The sequence below is a fragment of the Triturus cristatus genome, chromosome 9 (genome assembly GCF_964204655.1).
Source record: "Triturus cristatus chromosome 9, aTriCri1.1, whole genome shotgun sequence".
Taxonomy (NCBI): domain Eukaryota; kingdom Metazoa; phylum Chordata; class Amphibia; order Caudata; family Salamandridae; genus Triturus; species Triturus cristatus.
In genome coordinates, this window is record NC_140592.1 from 1,155,480,862 (window position 1) to 1,155,498,645 (window position 17,784).

Sequence of the window (17,784 nt, forward strand, 5' to 3'; positions counted from 1 at the left end):
AAAGTACTTACAACCGTACTTACCACAAACTCAGTTTTCTCCCACAGGAAACCATTGACTGTTTTTCTGTGAAATTTCTTCTAAGTGTTGATTTTTGCAAACTACAAATATACTTTAAAAATCGTACCAACTGTGAAAACGTAATTACTTACCTGTTTTAGATAGATGCCCCAGTACTGAGCCTAGGAGCCCAGCACTGGATTACAAAAGTAACAAGAACATACTTTACCCGTAACTTGAATTTTCTTCCATAGGAAACCATTGACTATTTTTCTATGAAATTTCTTCTAAGTGTCGATTTTGCAAACTGATAAATATTCCTTAAAAATCGCCTGTATAACTTGAACGCAGTTTCTCAACTGCTTACAGGTGGTACACTAGTGCTGGATCCAGGATCCAACATAGACCTAGAAAAGGTAACCATAACCCCACTTACCTGCTAAGTGAATTTCCTTCCATAGGATAACATTGGTAATTTGATCAGAAAAAGTTTCTAAGTGTCAACTTTTAAAATAGCAAAATATTGCTTAAAAATCACAACAGTAACTAAATCAAATGTACTCGCTTGTTTCCAAGATCTGTCCCAGGACTGAATCTAGGATCCAGTCCTGGAGTTAGAAAAGTAATCCTAAAAGTAAGCAATTGTATATAACTTAAAATTGCCATTGAGCTCAATGTATTATTGTGTTTGAAACTGTGTTGCCTATAGCAACAAACTAACTATTATCTACAAAAGTCAATTGCATACTGCGAAGTGTTTAACTGAAGCATCTCATTCTGAGAAAGTATATTTTAATACCTATTGTTGGTTCTAAAATAAAACAACCATATATTTTTATACAAACCATTGGCCTAGAGTTCAGTTCTTGCGTGTGTGAGACCATTTGCTGACTGGGTGTGTACAACAAATGATTTACACTGTCCTCTGATACTGCCTTACTGCTCAGCCAAGCTAACACTTTAGAGAGTAAGGTTATATCTAACTTTAGCCTCTGCCAAACCTCTGGGGACCGTGGACTCAATACACACTGTACCTATTTAGGAACAGTATATATAGAGCCACTTTCCTACAGTCATGGAAAATGCCACCCCGTCACCCCCACAGCCCCCCCCCCCCCAAAAAAAGTTAAGAACCACTGCCATAAATAAAGGGTGTTAGCCTGGTTTGATTCAAATGTAATGTCATTCTTCTAGTAATTTTTAAGACAACCAGTTGTATCTAATAGGTCCATTAGAACCTACTCACCAACATCATGTGTAGCCATAGTCATGGACCATGAGTAGCACAGGACTGAACTGGAATACACCACATGCGTCGGGACAAAAACCATACAAAACGGCCATAGGGATGAAGCTAGAATGATGGCAACCCTACCCATTGTGAAAGCTAGAAATGCATTATTAATAGGCCACCAACTGCTGGTGGAGTAAACTAGACATGTGGCAATAATCTGTATATTCAGTGGATGAAGCTAATCTAGTGGTGTTTCAGTTCAATAAGTGCACTTTGTAAGTCTTCCCAATCAAGTCAATTCTGACTTGAGTCTTCCAAGCCAGTCAACACCACTCATGGTTTAACTAAATAGCCAACACATCTGGTAGAGTGTGCACAGCTTTATAAGAAATACGGAATTTCACGTTTTAACCCTATAGCGCAGTGTTTCCCAAACTGTGGTCTGCGGACCCCCAGGGGTCCGTGACACATTCCCAGGGGGTCCTCAGGCAGTAATTTTAAAAGCACAACAAACTTCCTTGTAGAATTAGCAGTTTTCCAGCAACAATAAAAGTGTCAAGATAACGTCAGTGATTAATGTACCTGTGGAGAGAGAAGAGAGTTTTGTCAAGTGGCAGCTTTGACCTATCTAATGTAGCACAGATACGCCTACTGCAAAGAACGTGTACCATGCATTATACATAACAGTTTATGTGCATAGGTTAGTGAGTTACTGCTTTTGTCACAGAGATTATTTTGTTACTGTGCAGTTCATAAATTGACAGTCGTAATCCAGCACAGTGACCTATAAACTGTCAAAGAGCAGCTTGCAAACTGCATGGTGCAAGTTAGAAACATATTTTTTCCAAGTCTTTCATTATCCTGATGCTGCTAAAAAGGTTTATTTGGGTGGAAATACATTTTTATTGTTAAAGTCAATGCTGACCACTGTGTTATGTTCTGAATCCTGAGTTTGTGGTTCTCCAGACCAAGCACTCTTTAAAAATGCCTACCAGTATGAATGACATGTGAATCCTACACCTTGTAGTCACATTTGCCTTATGTAACATTTTCCATACACTGATTTACACGTATGAATCATTGTCTCTATGGGGCAGATTTACAAGGAAAGTGCCCCAAGCCATTTGGCTGCGCCGCACTGAGTCACTTTCAAAGCACAGGGATGCGATTATTTACAATATGTCGCATCTCTGTGCTTCCCCCTGCGCTGGTCGCACAAACTGCTGCCATGCGCCTGCACAGGCACATTTGCACCATGGTGCAAGGATGCTTGCGTCGTGGGGAGATTGTTTATATGCAGGAAGGGTTCCCTTCATGCACATAATCAGAAATGGCGTTTTTTAACTTCTAAGTGTGCTGCATTAGCACACATAGAACTTGTAAAACTTCATTGTTTTACTGATTGTTTATGTGCCGGAAGGGACACCTTCCTGTACATAAACAATCACCAGAGGTGATATCCTCTTTCTACGCGTGCTGCAGAATGCAACACGCATAGAAAGAGGAAAACAATTAGGAGAAATTAATACATTTTTCATTGTTGCGCCTCCCTACGCCTCCCCTGGGAGGCATAGCATTTAGACACATTTCCAGATTTACTATTTCTAGTAAAACTGGAAATGTGTCTGGTTTCATGAGTGTTACGTAGGAACACCCACAGCAACACCCATGGAACGCCCCTTTCACGCAAAGTGCTGTGTGCAAATGGACCATATTTACAAGACCAGGAAAAGTCATGCAGGGTGGCTTTTCCTGCCTTGGAAATATGGGGCACTAAAATACGTCACCGGTGCGTCACTTTTTGTGACACACCCTTGGCGCAAGTGGCTTGTAAATCTGCCCCTATATGTGTGTGATGTAAAGTGCTCTGACATCCTTCAATGGTATGAGAGATGCTATAAAACAAATGAAATACATGTGACCGAGGGGCTATGGAGAGATGAGAGGCACTGTTGGAGGGTGATAATAAGGAAATCATTGAAGAACCCCAACAAAGATTGTCGTATCCTGGTGCATAGTAAGGTCATCAATTACTATTCTTTAAAAGATTATACAATTCAATATATAAATGATGAATTTGTTCTAGAATGCACCATTGTTTTCTAAATTTTCTTTGGGGGGGTGAGAGGGGAGAGCCTCCCAAAGCCCCCTGTGTAGTGGATAGGCTCACTCACTGCACTTGGTGTGCACTGTATGGGGACTGGTCTGAAAACTTTTGCCAGAGCTGCTTTGGGTTTCCAGTCTGACCCTGGCGGGAGCCTTGTACTGCGAAATAAAACCAACCATTTAAAAGTTAGTCACGGAGATGCTGCACTAACCTTCCTGTTTTTGCAAATTCTTTCAATATAAAATAAAAAAATTCTTAGTAATTAGAGTATTTGTTTTGTGTACACACGTGTGTTTATTGTTTTCGAATTGCTGTTTTAACGTTTGAAATTTAAAATCATACAAATTGCTTGGGGGTCCCCGGCTTCCAGAGGTGACTCAGTGGGGGTCCTCAGGAGTCAAAAGTTTGGGAACCACTGCTATAGCGCCTTACTACCCAGAGACACTACTGGCTGATAATAGTAGCATAGAAAACATCTAAATAAACGTTGACAGTCTCCCCATAGCCCTCTGCGCCTTCTCCTCCAATGTCACAGATTCCTCTGTCACCGACCACGCTATGCTATTACTAACATACCACAGAAGGGAGTATAACTTCACTACCTTCGCTGTTAAAAATTGACTTTCAGCACAGCCTTCACAATGTTACTAATGAGGCCTGAGCTATCTTGCTATTAAGCCTGCTTAACTCATGCAAATTCCATAACCATACTTTAACGAGGTGGTACTGGAGCAACATCACCAAAAAGAACACGAGGCTCTTGTTCGTAGCACTTGTGTTTTTGGTGGGATTTTTGTTATTTTTTTTTCCAGCACGAAGTGTGCCCATCTGTCAATTTTGGTCGCAAAGACGTACCCAGTCCTAAAAATAAACACGCAAAATACCAGATTTTTGTTTAGCATAATTTTGTGTCACATTTTGCGGAATTTCACACACCTGTCAGATCCGACTCCACGTCCCCAAGTTCGCTGTACTCCAGTCTTGGGTTTTCATTTCACAACCTAATGCATAGAAAATTGCTATAATCCTTGCTCGGTTCTTTTAAGCCAATCAAACTAAAACATCTCATATCATTGAATTTAAAAGGAAGCCGGGGGGACGGGCGCAGCGCATCCTCGGTGACACGTGGAGCTTTATTGGGGCAGGTACTGAATTGCTCCCCATTGACAGGAAAAGTACCAGGAAGAATGCATTACTACAAACGGGGGAGTACCAGGAATAATGCATTACTACAAACGGGAGAGTACCAACACTTGTCAGTACGATACATCTATAGAAAACACTGGTGGCAGGGTGCCCGTGGTTAACATCAAAACCTTCAAGCTGCACGACAGCTGTACAGATAGCCTGCTATTTAACACTTACAAGGCCGGTACGTCAAGTAGCTCAGCTGGTGCAGTGAGGGCGCCCGAGAAGTACTGGAGGGTTCGGTAAGTTTGCGCAAGCACTGAAGAAAGGCCGGACAAATCTGCATTTGCGGCATGAACAGCTGCGGCAGACAGCCACGAGACAGGCCGGGAATCAGCCGTGGACAGCCGAGCAGAGCAATGATGGATCACCTGCGCTCGGAGAGGCTTCATTACAGCGAGCTAGTGCAATCTAATGGACTGACTCCCTCTCCTCATTGTGCGGCGCCTTCAGTGGAAGAATCCTGCTGCCAGCCAACCCCCGCCGCTCCCCTCCCCCGACACTGCGGAACATTTCTCAGGCAGGCAGGAGCCGGCGCAGGTTTCTAATTATCTTTTTGCAGGGGCATTTCCTCCCCTCCCTACAGTGTTTCTGCATGCATCCAGTTTGTAGACGAGGCCCCGCTTGATCTTGCAATAACCTTCACAATTCGAACACTCATTCTTTACCTAATAATCTTTGGTGTTGGGCCAAAAAGAGCAGTTTCAAAGTCACAGAAATAGCGCGTTTACTATGGACTTCAATTATTTCAATATCTTCCTCGGTTCATACGGAGGAAGTCCTTTGAAAACCACTTACTGCAGCAAATCAAGCCGCTTTTAAAGGACTGACTGACTCAAATGTACCCAAGATCATTTCTTGTGGCTAACAACGCTTCAAGTGGTCACGTGCGACACATTCAGTGCGAGCTGTCTTTCTAGCCAGCACTGCTCATGTAGCAGTGTTTATTTAAGGCCATGTTCATTGCGGTAAAAGCAAAGCAGCCGTTTTCTAAACCGACAGGTAGGCTGAAGGTGCCACGCGTGACCTTGAGCCACTTGGCAGCTGCGGACGACTTGTAGGTTCCACGTTGAATATTTGTAGATGAGTCGCGCTGGCCAATAGTTTAGGAGTACGCCTCTTTAGTGAGATGGGAAGATCCAATCTTATTTGCCTAAATGTCGGAGATCCGGTTAAATGTAAATGCTTTTGTTTGGTGCATGAAGCCATCAGCGAATTTAGCCCTCAGTGTGGGTGGAGAAGCCTTCTCTTCTTTAAGGCGTTTATCTCTTAAGATATTTGCGTAAGAATTTACTCCCAATTGTTCACTTTCAAACAATCTACGATGCAAGGCCAACGTGTTCATTGCCTGCTTTTACGCCACCACAAATTTGACTGGAGCCATCCATTTAAATGTCTGCTCTTTGCTCAGAGCAAGTATCATCCAATCTATAATCAAGTGGCGCCCCGGAGCCTAGAGAAGGTGAGCAGAGAATGTGCCTTAAGTGTCCTATATACTCAATCTTTCTTAAATTAGTAGACAGTGAAATTCTAAGCATTTGCATCTGTGGTTCATACAGTATGTCTTAGTGCTGTTATGTATCTCACTTGGCAGCTGGTCATCCTACAAAATCGTAGGGAAAGGCCTTTCTAGCAGAGGAAACAAACATCAAGGCAAATTGGTTACTGTGGCAAACAACTAGAACAATGCAGAAGTGCTGCAACATACCAATCACTGCGGAGAAAAAGTAAAAGGTAAAACTTACTTTCAGTACGTTAGCAGCCTTTGAAACATTCATAAGGCCCTCATTTAGAGGGGCAGGATGTGATGCAAACTGCACCTTTTTAAAATCAGAACTTAAAAAGGTGTGAGAAATGTATTTCACTTGCATAGATAAGCAACCCCTGATATGGCATTTAAGTGCTTTACAACAGGTAACACGCAGCTGCAAGAACCCAAGGTTAATGGATAGCCAGTGATTACTAGAATTAATCTTGTGCCCTAAAGGAAACCATTGCATACGTTTTCTCAAGTTTCTCTTGTCAGGGGTAAAGGAGTTAGGCGTGATCATTCATGAGCATGCAAATAACTGCTGGGATGAACACTCTAGCCAGAGGAGATCACGTACCGTTGGGTTGCAGGGATATGGTTTCAAGGGTGAAAGAAAGGTTGTGATCTATGAGGTGAGGTGTGAGAAATTGGGGAAATACAATAATCGAGAGTAAGACAGACAACCAAACGACTGATAGGAGGCTAAACTCTGAGAGTAAAGTGTGCCGAGTCAGAGGGTGAGAAGATGGTTAGTTATTCAATAGAAAGAAAGGGGAAATAATCAAAAGCTTTAACTCAAGTCAATTTTTCGTGCACGGTTTTAGGAATTTAGTGAGGGGAGGCTTTTAGAAATATCATGCAGTAGTTTGAGGATTGGAAACTGTAAAACATTTACATTTCGGCTCGCATACTGTACCATTTGTATCTCTTACCACCCGCAGATGTGGCACCAATCCAACAATAGATCGCATGATACACCAATTAATTATCATCATGCAGACAAATGCCTGCCCTGCAACAAGAACTTAAATATAAACTTGCACAAAGCACTTAATTAGGCATGCAAGGTAAAGAATGAAAAGTAGTGTCTTACTGAATAAAAATTATAAGGTGGTTAGGTATTGTCTGCTAGATGTCAAAGGAAAAGCACGCAAATAAGTCAGATGATATGCATTTAAACATAGCCACCTTAAAAAATATAGCTATGTTAAATGTCTCAAATAAAGGGCACAAAGGCCCCTTCGCCAAATACCCAAGTCACAAAAAAGCAGAGAGCAGGAAATAGAGGTAAAGAAAATTATCTCGATCATCAATAGTCATGTAAAAACACCACTTTATACAATAAATATATATGGTTTATTATATGAAAAACGTTGTCTAGACTTAAGCTTGCAACAAATAAAAAAATCCCCACTCTGGGGAAAAATGGTCACAAAAATATGGTATATTGGGTATATGAGCACAGTCTTTAAGGCAAGTGTCCGACATTTGTAATAACATTTGGTGGGGTCTTTTCGTCCATGTTCGCTTACCAATGCCTTTCTCATTTGATTACACACCTACTATTAAGGTACTTCACTGGCCTCATGTTATTAGATGGAGGGCCTTAAAGTAGGGACAAACAATACGCAACAATGTCTTTCAAAGGACGAAGAGAGTGGCCTCAGGTGAATCTCAAAGGATGCCTCGAACAGGGAGTGGATAAGCATAAAGGGAGAAGGTATTCAACCAGTGTGCGGTAAATGAAAATACTAACTCAACGAGACGGAAAACATTCTCAGATCACAAGTGAGGTTAAAAAAAAAAAAAAAAAAACACCAATAGTAACCGACTCGACCTGAAAGTGCGTTTCAATTGTGCTATACGAAATGCACTTTCAGGAGGGCTTGTGGCAGCACTCTCTCAAAATAACCTGCAATTTCACATAAAGGAGCACCAGTTGCCTTGGCTGTTTAGATGGCGAACTTTAGAGTACAGGGCAGAGTCGCACAAGCGTACATGTACATTCAGGCTACTTATGTTGGACTTGTTCTCACATATAAAAATACCCCCCCACACACTTCCCACGTTTCATACAGACGAGGACACAGCATAACCAACCAAGATAACACAGCGTGCCAATGGAAAGCTAGGACTTGCAAATTAAGTACGTAGCCTTCCACCTCATGATAGATAAAAACTGTCGACGCCGTCTCACCTATAACTGAGTCTGCTTCCTGGAAAGCGGGGAAGAGGCGACCCCTTGCACCGACTCCCGCAGTTGGTGTCCGTAAGTGGCAGAGGCCCCAGATCCCACATTCCTTTCCATGGCTATTACAAGCTGGAACAAACCGATTTAAAGTCGTCTCTTTAACGAGGCTAAACATGCTGAATTTGGTGTTTTACATATCCAAATCTGCATGTACCGGTACTTACGGGGCCACTCCCCCCCTGGGTAAATTTGGGCAGGTTTTAGATACCAATTTTTACCTAAAGAAAATTGCAGATTATCTGGTAATTACCACAAAACTTGTAATTCCGATCCCTGCGCAAACAGTATGCGCAGGGATCGGAAAAGACCGTGTCACTCGAAACAAGGAAAACGGATCCCAAAATGCGATCACCAACCGTCCGCTACTTAGGCGAACCAACCATGTATTCATCCACTCGTTGGAGCTAATCTTCAACGGATGTCATTTGTCCGTAATTTTAGCACTTCCGGGTCGCATTTAACAGCAAATCTCAAGGCTCAACGTATTCCAATAGTCGCCGGGGAGTGGGCGGTACTGCCAATGTATAGTCATCTAGCATAGGAGTATTAGGTGCACCCCAGCCAATCCTAGTGCGTTGTTCAGAATTCCTACGTGCTGATTGGCTTCTGAGTTCTGAGTCCAAATGTGTTGGATGCGTCCACCCTTCCTGGAGAGACGGACTAAAGGTTTAGCTGAAATCTCAGCTGGTCCGAGTTAATTAGTTAATTTACCGGGCTGGGATTGTGTGTTTCGGGGTGTACAGTTCAGGTTTGACTAATGCTGCGCTGCAGGTGATAGAAGTGAGCTATAGCTGGACCTTCACTTGCCTACTTAACAACTCTCAATCGGACATGTCCCTTAGGCCTTTGTTTTGTGGCTCTAGCGGGCGTACGGGAGAGCGCGAGAGGTTGCTAAGCCAATGCACGTTATAGAGTGAGAAAAGTTGTCCATTTGAAACTTTTTGGCCACGCTTAATATGATTATAACAGACCTGTTTTAATGGACATGGCAATGTTTTTAGTCTACGCTCCGAGATTATTTAAAAGGCCAATGAATACGTGGTTTTATTTCTAAAAAAGCAGCTTCTACAGATTTCAATACAACTGCACTTAAGAACCAGTTTTCACCAAGTTGTTACAAGATGATGCCCCTTTATGTCAATCTCTGAAATTACTTCTGTGGAATTACAATCCGCTCATAAAATAATTTTAATTATTTCTTTGGTAAAACACATATGACTGGTGACCAAAGTTACGGTCAGAAGTGATGATGTAACATATGCTTGTCTGAGCCTTCACTCATATACAGGTCTCAGAAAATTGACAGTAATGGATGAACTTGCCTATTTCAGCACGTGAGAAGTGTCAATCAAATGACAGTATTACCACATGTCAATGACTGCCAGGAATTCATCCCATTCTAAATAAAATAGCTGTTGTCAGCACCCTGCATTTAGCAGTTCTCTTATGAGATGACAGAGCTACATCCACGAGGCTTAAAGAACTTGCAAAATAGGTAGTTGCCTTGAAATAATTTTTCAATGAATATCAATCTAGCATGCAAAAGATGCAAGTATTCCTTCAAGTTCCAGAAAACATACGTGTGGCTGAAGAGCAGTGTCCTGCAAATTGGCCACTCCAACAGAAATAGGGCATTTTAGTAGCATGTGCTGTAATAATAACTGTCCTTTTAATACAGTTATGAATCTTGCAGCACATACATTGTTTATCTCTCTAAAGCAGTGTTGCTCTGACTGTGGATCGTGACCCACAGGTTAGTTGCCAGCTGATTTTTGGTGGGTTGCGAAAGTCCAAACAATAAATAGAGATGCCTTTAAATTCTGTATTTATCTTGTTACATTTGCTGAGATTCAAAGCCAGAGGTCAAATATCAGGCTACGTCTTATGACAAATTGCTTCTAATTTTTTTTAACATGGGGAATCGTGTTTACAAACTCGTCTCACATTGCAGTCAGAGAAAGAAAATTCAACTGAATTATGTGGCAGTCTCGCTGGAGTGCAGGAAGCGTGAAAGGAAAGGCTATAGAATGTCATTTTTTTATGACGTACAACAAAATGTAAATACCTCCAAATGAACTGACACATCCAGCAGTTAGGAAAACAAAACGGCAAAAATCCAATGTAGGGAACCGGAGATATGATTTTTTAAAGATTTAGCATTATATAGCACATAGAAACCTATAGCACCCTATCGGGACATCTGGTTGCGATAGAGCGGGTCAAAGTTTCCGGCCGACCGCAATGGAGCCCTGTGCGGCTATCCCTTGCGGTCGGTCTCAGTCAAAGTTTTTACCTTCTTACTTAGAAACTTTTCTGGAGCTTTTCTTCCCGGGGTCTCTCGAGGCTCTCAGCCAGTCCGGATTCGGTGTGGGTTTGCTGGATGGCCTTGTGGCAAGCTCCCAGTCAAACTCATGGCAGTCTGACCTCCAGAGCGTTCCAGCGGGACGAACCAAGGATCCAGGCCGACTCACAGTTGAAGGCAGGCGGCTTGACTCTCGCGGTTACTCCTGGTCACCTTTTCTCCGTTCTGACTTAAAAACCTTTACAGAGCTTTTCCTTGCGGGGTCCCTCAATGGTCTTCACCAGGCCGGATTCAGCGAGGGTTCGCCGGCCTCTGATTTTGCCTACTCCCGGTCAAACTCTGGAAGTCAAAGGCAAAGAAACCACCCAAGAGCCCCACACGCACCTGCAGATACACATACTGTAAAAGTGCCTTGGGCAAGCACACACATTCTTCAGGGCAAACATACCCACAACAGTCACACATCCATCCTGCACGACACACACATGCATGCAGAGAAAAACCCTATACACACATATATTCACTCAACCTGAGTCCCCCAGCATGACAGTCTCCTTGCTGGACACCCATACATACCTCACCCTGCATACACATAAAGCCATCCGGAGTCAATTTCAATTTAAAGCTTTTATTCGATTTGTACATACAAATCATACAAGCAAAGGAATACATAATTAAAAATGTGAAAAATCACCATATGGCCACTTATAAGAAACAGTAAAGAGACATTGTACAAAAGGCTAAAGTGCAACAATTAGGTAATCATGCCAGTTTGGGTCAACATGCTGTTATGAAAGGAAAGCGTAAATGAGTAAACAAACAGGTAATCAGTGGGAATTCCTCAATGGGCCTATCCTAGCAGCTGTACATCAAAGTTTATAAATAGTCATAAAATACTGTGGTAAAAAAAAAAAAAAAAATAATACCCTAATTACAAAGAAGTTATAAAACTTAAAACTTATATATACAAGCAAAAATGTAAACAGTAATAGCAGCATAATACGATACCTGGCAACTGTATAACATAAGTACAGACAGGTAAGTATAAAAATCTTATAGTACAATACTTTCCCTGGCAGCTGTACATTTCAAGATAAAAGTAGCCAGGAAAAAACAAATCTCCTCGTTCTCTAATGAGAATAAAAGTATCAATGCTGTTTCTGTAGTACGAGTATTATATTTAATAAAAATTGGCTTAAGGTATTTTAACCTAAGAGAATGATAAAATTTACAAAAAAGTAAAAAGTGGCGACTATTCTGTCGGGAAATACTATCACACGGACAGGGTATATCTGAACTGGTTCTTGGGTTTGGAAATGCAACCAGATGGTGAGCAATACCCAATCTAACGCGTGTTAAAACATACTGATGGGAAGGACGGGTTACATACGCAAGATAGTGTTGGAACCCCGAAGTTAAATTTAGATCTTTATAAAATTTCACGGTAACAAGATTGCCAGAAATTTTATCTCGCTCTGCCTTTCGAAAGTTTAAAAACATTGTCTTGATTTCTTTCTTTGAAATAGAATCAACCTCCTCTGGCTTGCGGAGTGCATCTATATTGAAAAGAAGAAGATACCAGCGGTGGATGTATCTCAACCACTGTATGCGTGAGGAGTGGTCCAGGCCTATACAATCAAGAATGATATCCTGAGTGAATCGGGTCTCTGGTTTAGCCCAAATAGAACGCCACAATAAAAGTGGCCGGACTGCTGCTAAATCAGAGATAAACTCGATCCCAACTTCTTCGTGAATCAGCAGAGTGGAAGCAGAAGGGGGAACACATAACAACCTTCTTAAAAACTTGTTTTCCTCCTTCTGCAGAGATGTACCCACACTATGGCCCCATACACCTGCCCCATACAGTGCGGAGGAGACACAACGAACATTGTATATGTTCATCATGTCTAAAATGCTACGTGAGCCGAGTTTAGAGGCAAAACGAAAAATACTGCCAGTAGATCGCAGCATTTTTAGTCTTATGGAATCAAATTCCGAGGTCCAAGACCCGATATTATTAAATGTAATACCTAGATAACAAAAGGACTTGACAGGAGTCAACTTTTCCTTATCCAGAAAAAAGGTATGCTTTACCTGCTTAGCTACCCGACCGCATGACATAACATACGTCTTAGTTTTATTCACGCGTAGCCGCCTAACTTGAATAAAATGAATAAAATTATCAATTAGGCGCTGAAGGCCCAACTGTGTACGGGATATGAGAACAGCGTCGTCCGCGTAAAGTAACAGCGGAACAGGTTTACCACCAATCAAGGGGGCATCTGCTGGGATGTCAACCAGTGAACGGTCGACGTCATTAATAAAAAGGGAAAATAGCAACGGGGCCAAAACGCATCCCTGGCGTATGCCCCGAGACACTTTGAAAAACGGGGTACATTCGCCATGGGTGCCATAGCGGACTTTGCAAGAAAGTTTTTCGTAGAGTCTAGCTAAAAAGTGGACTATTTCCCTCGGAGCCCCTGCATCTAGCAAAACCTCCCAAAGAATAGTGTGGTTAACCAAATCAAATGCACTGCTCAAATCAGCAAAACATAAAAAAAGGTTGCCATTTTTAGCCACAGTATATTTGTTAATTAAAAGGTCCAAATTTACACATTGCTCCAATGTGCCCAGGCCTTTCCGAAAGCCGTATTGGACTCTAGTTAAAATGTTAAAATCAGCTGCCCAATCTTCCAGCCTCTTGAGCAAAATCCTACTCATCACCTTCACAGAGGCGTCCAGTAATGAAATTGGACGATAGTTGGAGGCCTCTGATTTGTCACCTTTCTTGTGTAGAGGAATAATGACTGATTGACCCCAAGTGGGCGGGGGGTTAGTTTCTGCCGCACAATTAAATAACCTCGTCAGGATGGGAGCCCATAGTGCTGGTTCATCTTTGTATAAATCCAGCGGGACCCCATCGGGACCAGGGGCCTTACCTCCTTTGCTTGAAGAAATTGCTTCATGGCTTTCTTCTAAAGTAATTCCCAACGGAAGGGGTAGCCATGAGATAGACTCAGGTAACATTAGCTCAAGAGGTAACCCGTCTGGGTTAAAGATTTTGGAAAAGTGACTGACCCAATCGCTACATGCCACATAAGATGTTAATTCTGGAACATCTTCCTTATTGAGAAACGGGCTGTTAATGGTTTCCCAGTACAGTTTGCAATTTTTGGTCTCGGCTGCTTCCTTCAACTTATCCCATGCCTCGGACTGTAATACCCTTTTCCTGATTTTAATTGCTGTTTTATATCTTGCCCTAAAAAATTGTATGTCCGTCTTAACACGTGGGTTAGAGCCTAAAGCATTCTTTAGATCATGGAGGGCGACTATACAGGTCTTATCGAACCACCCCTGCTTCGGACCGCTATTTGATAACGAGGCCTTAGTAAAAATACCATCAATAGTACTATTCATGGAGATAAAGTGGACTAATAAACAGCCTAGGTCACAATCATCCTCCAAGCAGAAACTAATTTGGTTCTTGCATCTGGTGATGACCTCCTTCTGCTTAACCTTGGAATTTAAACCAGTCCATTTGATCCTTAGACCCTTCGGTCTAATAGGTACTAGGTCGGTAGAACATTTCCCACCTGAAACCGTCGAGGTACCATGCCTCAAAAGGGTAACACGAAGGCTATTATGGTCACTGAGACCTTCTTCATTTACATGCAAATCAGTGAAACCTCCACTGCTAGACAACAGAATATGATCTATAAATGATCCTGCATCTCTACCTGTAAATGTAGGGCATATTTTCGCCTGATTGTTTGTGTTGCAATTTAACAGGTTCATGTCTAAAGTGACTAGCATATTATTTAATGTGGAACCATAACTGCAATGTTGAAAATGAGGAGAATCCTCCCTCACGCCCGAACCCCCCCAATGACTACTCATTGCTGCACCAAAGCCACAGATGTTCCCGTTGGACAAATGGCCGGGTTGCAAGTTAAAATCCCCAGCCCAGACAACCTCGGCCATTCTTTTCGAGATACCAAGGGCTTTGGTTATTTCCCTTTCTAGAGGCGGTAGAATATCCCCTCTAGTAGCATCAAAGAGGTTGTTATAGAAGTTTATCACAACTAAATCGATATTCTTTTTACACTCCAACCTTATAACTTGGCTATGAACCCCAACTGTCGTGCTGTATTTAACTGTACAATCGCGCAGCTTGGTAGATATAAGCAACAGAAGGCCCCCCTTAGCCCTACCCGAGCTCGATTTGGTGGCTCTGAGACAGTAGGATATGTACCCTTCGATGTTAATAGGATCCAGACACCAGGTTTCCTGCAACAAAATTAGGTCAAATCCCTCCCCCAAAAAACTGGTCCAGAAGGGTGTGCCCAATTTACTGGCAAGGCCAGCTATGTTCCAGGAAACAAGGGAGAGGCCTGCTGGTTTGCCAGAATCACCAACTACAGATTGCTCTGGCTGGATAGCTCGTAATAGATTAGAACCATCTTCCCGAGAGATGATATCTGGACTTAATCTGGGAATGACAGTATCTGTACATACATCATAACTATCCCTGTTTTCTAAACACCAGTAAGGTATTACTGATGACACCATTGGGGATTCGGGGAGTGCGATTAAAGGTGTAACAGGAGAAGCACTCGCCATGTCTGAATAGGACAAAGAGATGTTTAAATCCAAAGCTTCGGTAGAGCTCAGTCAATCTACCTCATCCAACACAGCATATCTGTTGGGGTGAGCAAATTGTGAATACAATGAGTCTTGGGAAGGGGGCAGGTTCTGCCATGCTTGCTGCCACTGGGGTTTAACAGGTTGTAGTGGCTGAAAGGGTTGCTGCCACTGATGGGCAGACTGAAATGAAGGTGATGGAAAATGGGGAGGATGTGACCAATGAGGATTAACATGGTGCTGGGGAAAAGATGGAACATGTAGTGGCTGCTGGTGAAAATTAACAAAATGTGGAGAAAAAGAAGAAGAGGAATATAGTGGTTGCTGCCATGGTTTGGTAAAATGTTGCGGTGAAACCATTGGGCACATTTGTTTCTTAGTACGACATGACTTTCTTTTACTCCCTCCTTCAGCGGGGGGACTGCTGTCAACACGACCACAAAAGGGGAAACCTCTGGTGGTAAGATGATTGACCTAAAACGTGCCTGCTTTGGTTTAGGACCTTCAGGTATATTCGTAGAAAGGGAAGGTGCTAAAAGGGTATTAGATTTCACCACAGCATCTTTTACTTGTGTAGTGGTGGTATTGTTGCCAACATCAAAGTGTTGAGAAGTCGAAATCGGTCCCGCCACCCTCGGAGTGGGTATAGATGTAGATTGAGCAGAATTACTCCCGGTTTGCATCAAAATAGGTATAACTGGATTCCCGGGGGCTTCAGTTACTTGAACGTTAGTTAATACATCTTTAGGGGGCTGGATACATGGTGAACATTTGGGGACTGCTTCTGTACTCCCATGTGGCTGATCGGGCCCTTGCCCATTCGTTTTATGTGGCCATTTCGAATGTATTAAAGACGTAAGCCTATCCAGTTTGGAAATTAGAGGCTTGATTTGTGCTGCTATTGTAGCTTCAAGGTCTAGTTTTAAATCTGTTACCAAATTTTGCACCCAACAAGGAATACCTGAAGTCATTTGTGGGGTAGGGGAAATCAAATTATGATTCCTAACTGTAACTTTAGCTTTGCTTTTTCTCTTAGGTATAGCCTTTGGGAGACTAGTGGCCCTTCCCCAAGAAGCTGTAGGTACAGGAGCTGTTACCACCTCGTTAGACCCACTCAGACATGGGGCCGCTATGCCGGGAGACTGACAGGCCTCTAGGTCTGGAGTAACCTCTAGGTCCGCAAAAGACGGATCCAGTTCTGATATGGCAACCGATAAATCAACAATATTTGGCACAGTCGGAGCACTATTGGTGGGTATGGTTAGGGGTAGGGAGCAGACATTTGAAGGCTGCAATGCGGGTGATTTGACATTGGCAAGGGAACCCAGGGATGAACGCTTAGCAATTGCAAGATCCATGGAGACTCTTTTTTCCAGTACAACAATACTTTGATCAATAGTCTCATTTACACGGGAAATAAAGAGGTCTATAGGTCCTGTCACCTGTGTGACCGCCGCAACTTTTTTCGCACTGCTTCTAGTTCTGTTACGCATGGCCGACATCTGAGCACAAAGTCAGCAATAAATGATGTAGAAGGTGGTGGCCGTTAATGATGATATGCGAGGAAACAGGACACAGTTCCGCCTACCTTAGACGTTAGTTGATAGATACAGGCAATAAGTCAGGGGTTCAGGGCCAGGGCCGTCCTCATCCGTCCTTGAACGGCCTTAAACGGCCCGCTCTTTGCCCGGTCTTCGCCCCGGGCTGCGTCCCGCGCGCGTCCCGCGTCACGCGGTCCAAAGCGCGCTCCTTAAGGGAAGTAGATTGTGGGGGCGTGGCGCTGAGAGGGGGCGCGGCTCACGCGGGAAGAGGACCAGCTGGAGCTGAAGAATGCTGGTCCTCGCAGTCCCGGGGCCCGCACCTCACCCTCCTCAGCTGCAGGGCAATTGATGCCGGCGTCCCAGCGGCTCCTCCGGTGGATGAAAGGATCGTTGCGCTACTCCAGTAGCGTGACAGGGACGGAAACAGACGTCAAACAAACCCAAAGCGAGTGGCACCCGCGAAGCGGGTGCCGCGAGTTGTTGTAGGGCTTGGCTGGGGGCGTGGCGCTGAGAGGGGGCGCGGCTCACGCGGGAAGAGGACCAGCTGGAGCTGAAGAATGCTGGTCCTCGCAGTCCCGGGGCCCGCACCTCACCCTCCTCAGCTGCAGGGCAATTGATGCCGGCGTCCCAGCGGCTCCTCCGGTGGATGAAAGGATCGTTGCGCTACTCCAGTAGCGTGACAGGGACGGAAACAGACGTCAAACAAACCCAAAGCGAGTGGCCGGAGTCATAGTAATGACTCAAACCCAGTTCCCCCAGATTCGAGGTCGACCGCCCTAGCCATTAGGCCAACTCCTCTCCCCCATTGTCAGCATTGTCCACTTCCTCCTCGATGGCCGGTCAGGACCCCAGACCAGACCTCCTACCCACCCCTGCCGAAACTGGACCAAAGTCACAGAACCCTTCTGGAACACCGCACTCAAAGATACAAGACCCATCCCCTCTGACTCCCTCAAACTCAGCGTCCAGTCCTTCTCCAATTGGATCTC

General features: G+C 43.6%; 1 long non-coding RNA gene across 1 annotated transcript in view; it reads right to left on the reverse strand.

The window, feature by feature from the left end:
* Window positions 1-8,749, reverse strand: part of LOC146799547 (uncharacterized) — a 131,339-nt gene extending 122,590 nt beyond the window's left edge. The window contains exon 1 of the long non-coding RNA XR_014968940.1: window positions 8,258-8,749. This is a non-coding gene — a long non-coding RNA (uncharacterized LOC146799547). The remainder of the gene's footprint in view (window positions 1-8,257) is intronic.
* Window positions 8,750-17,784: the final 9,035 nt, after the last annotated feature.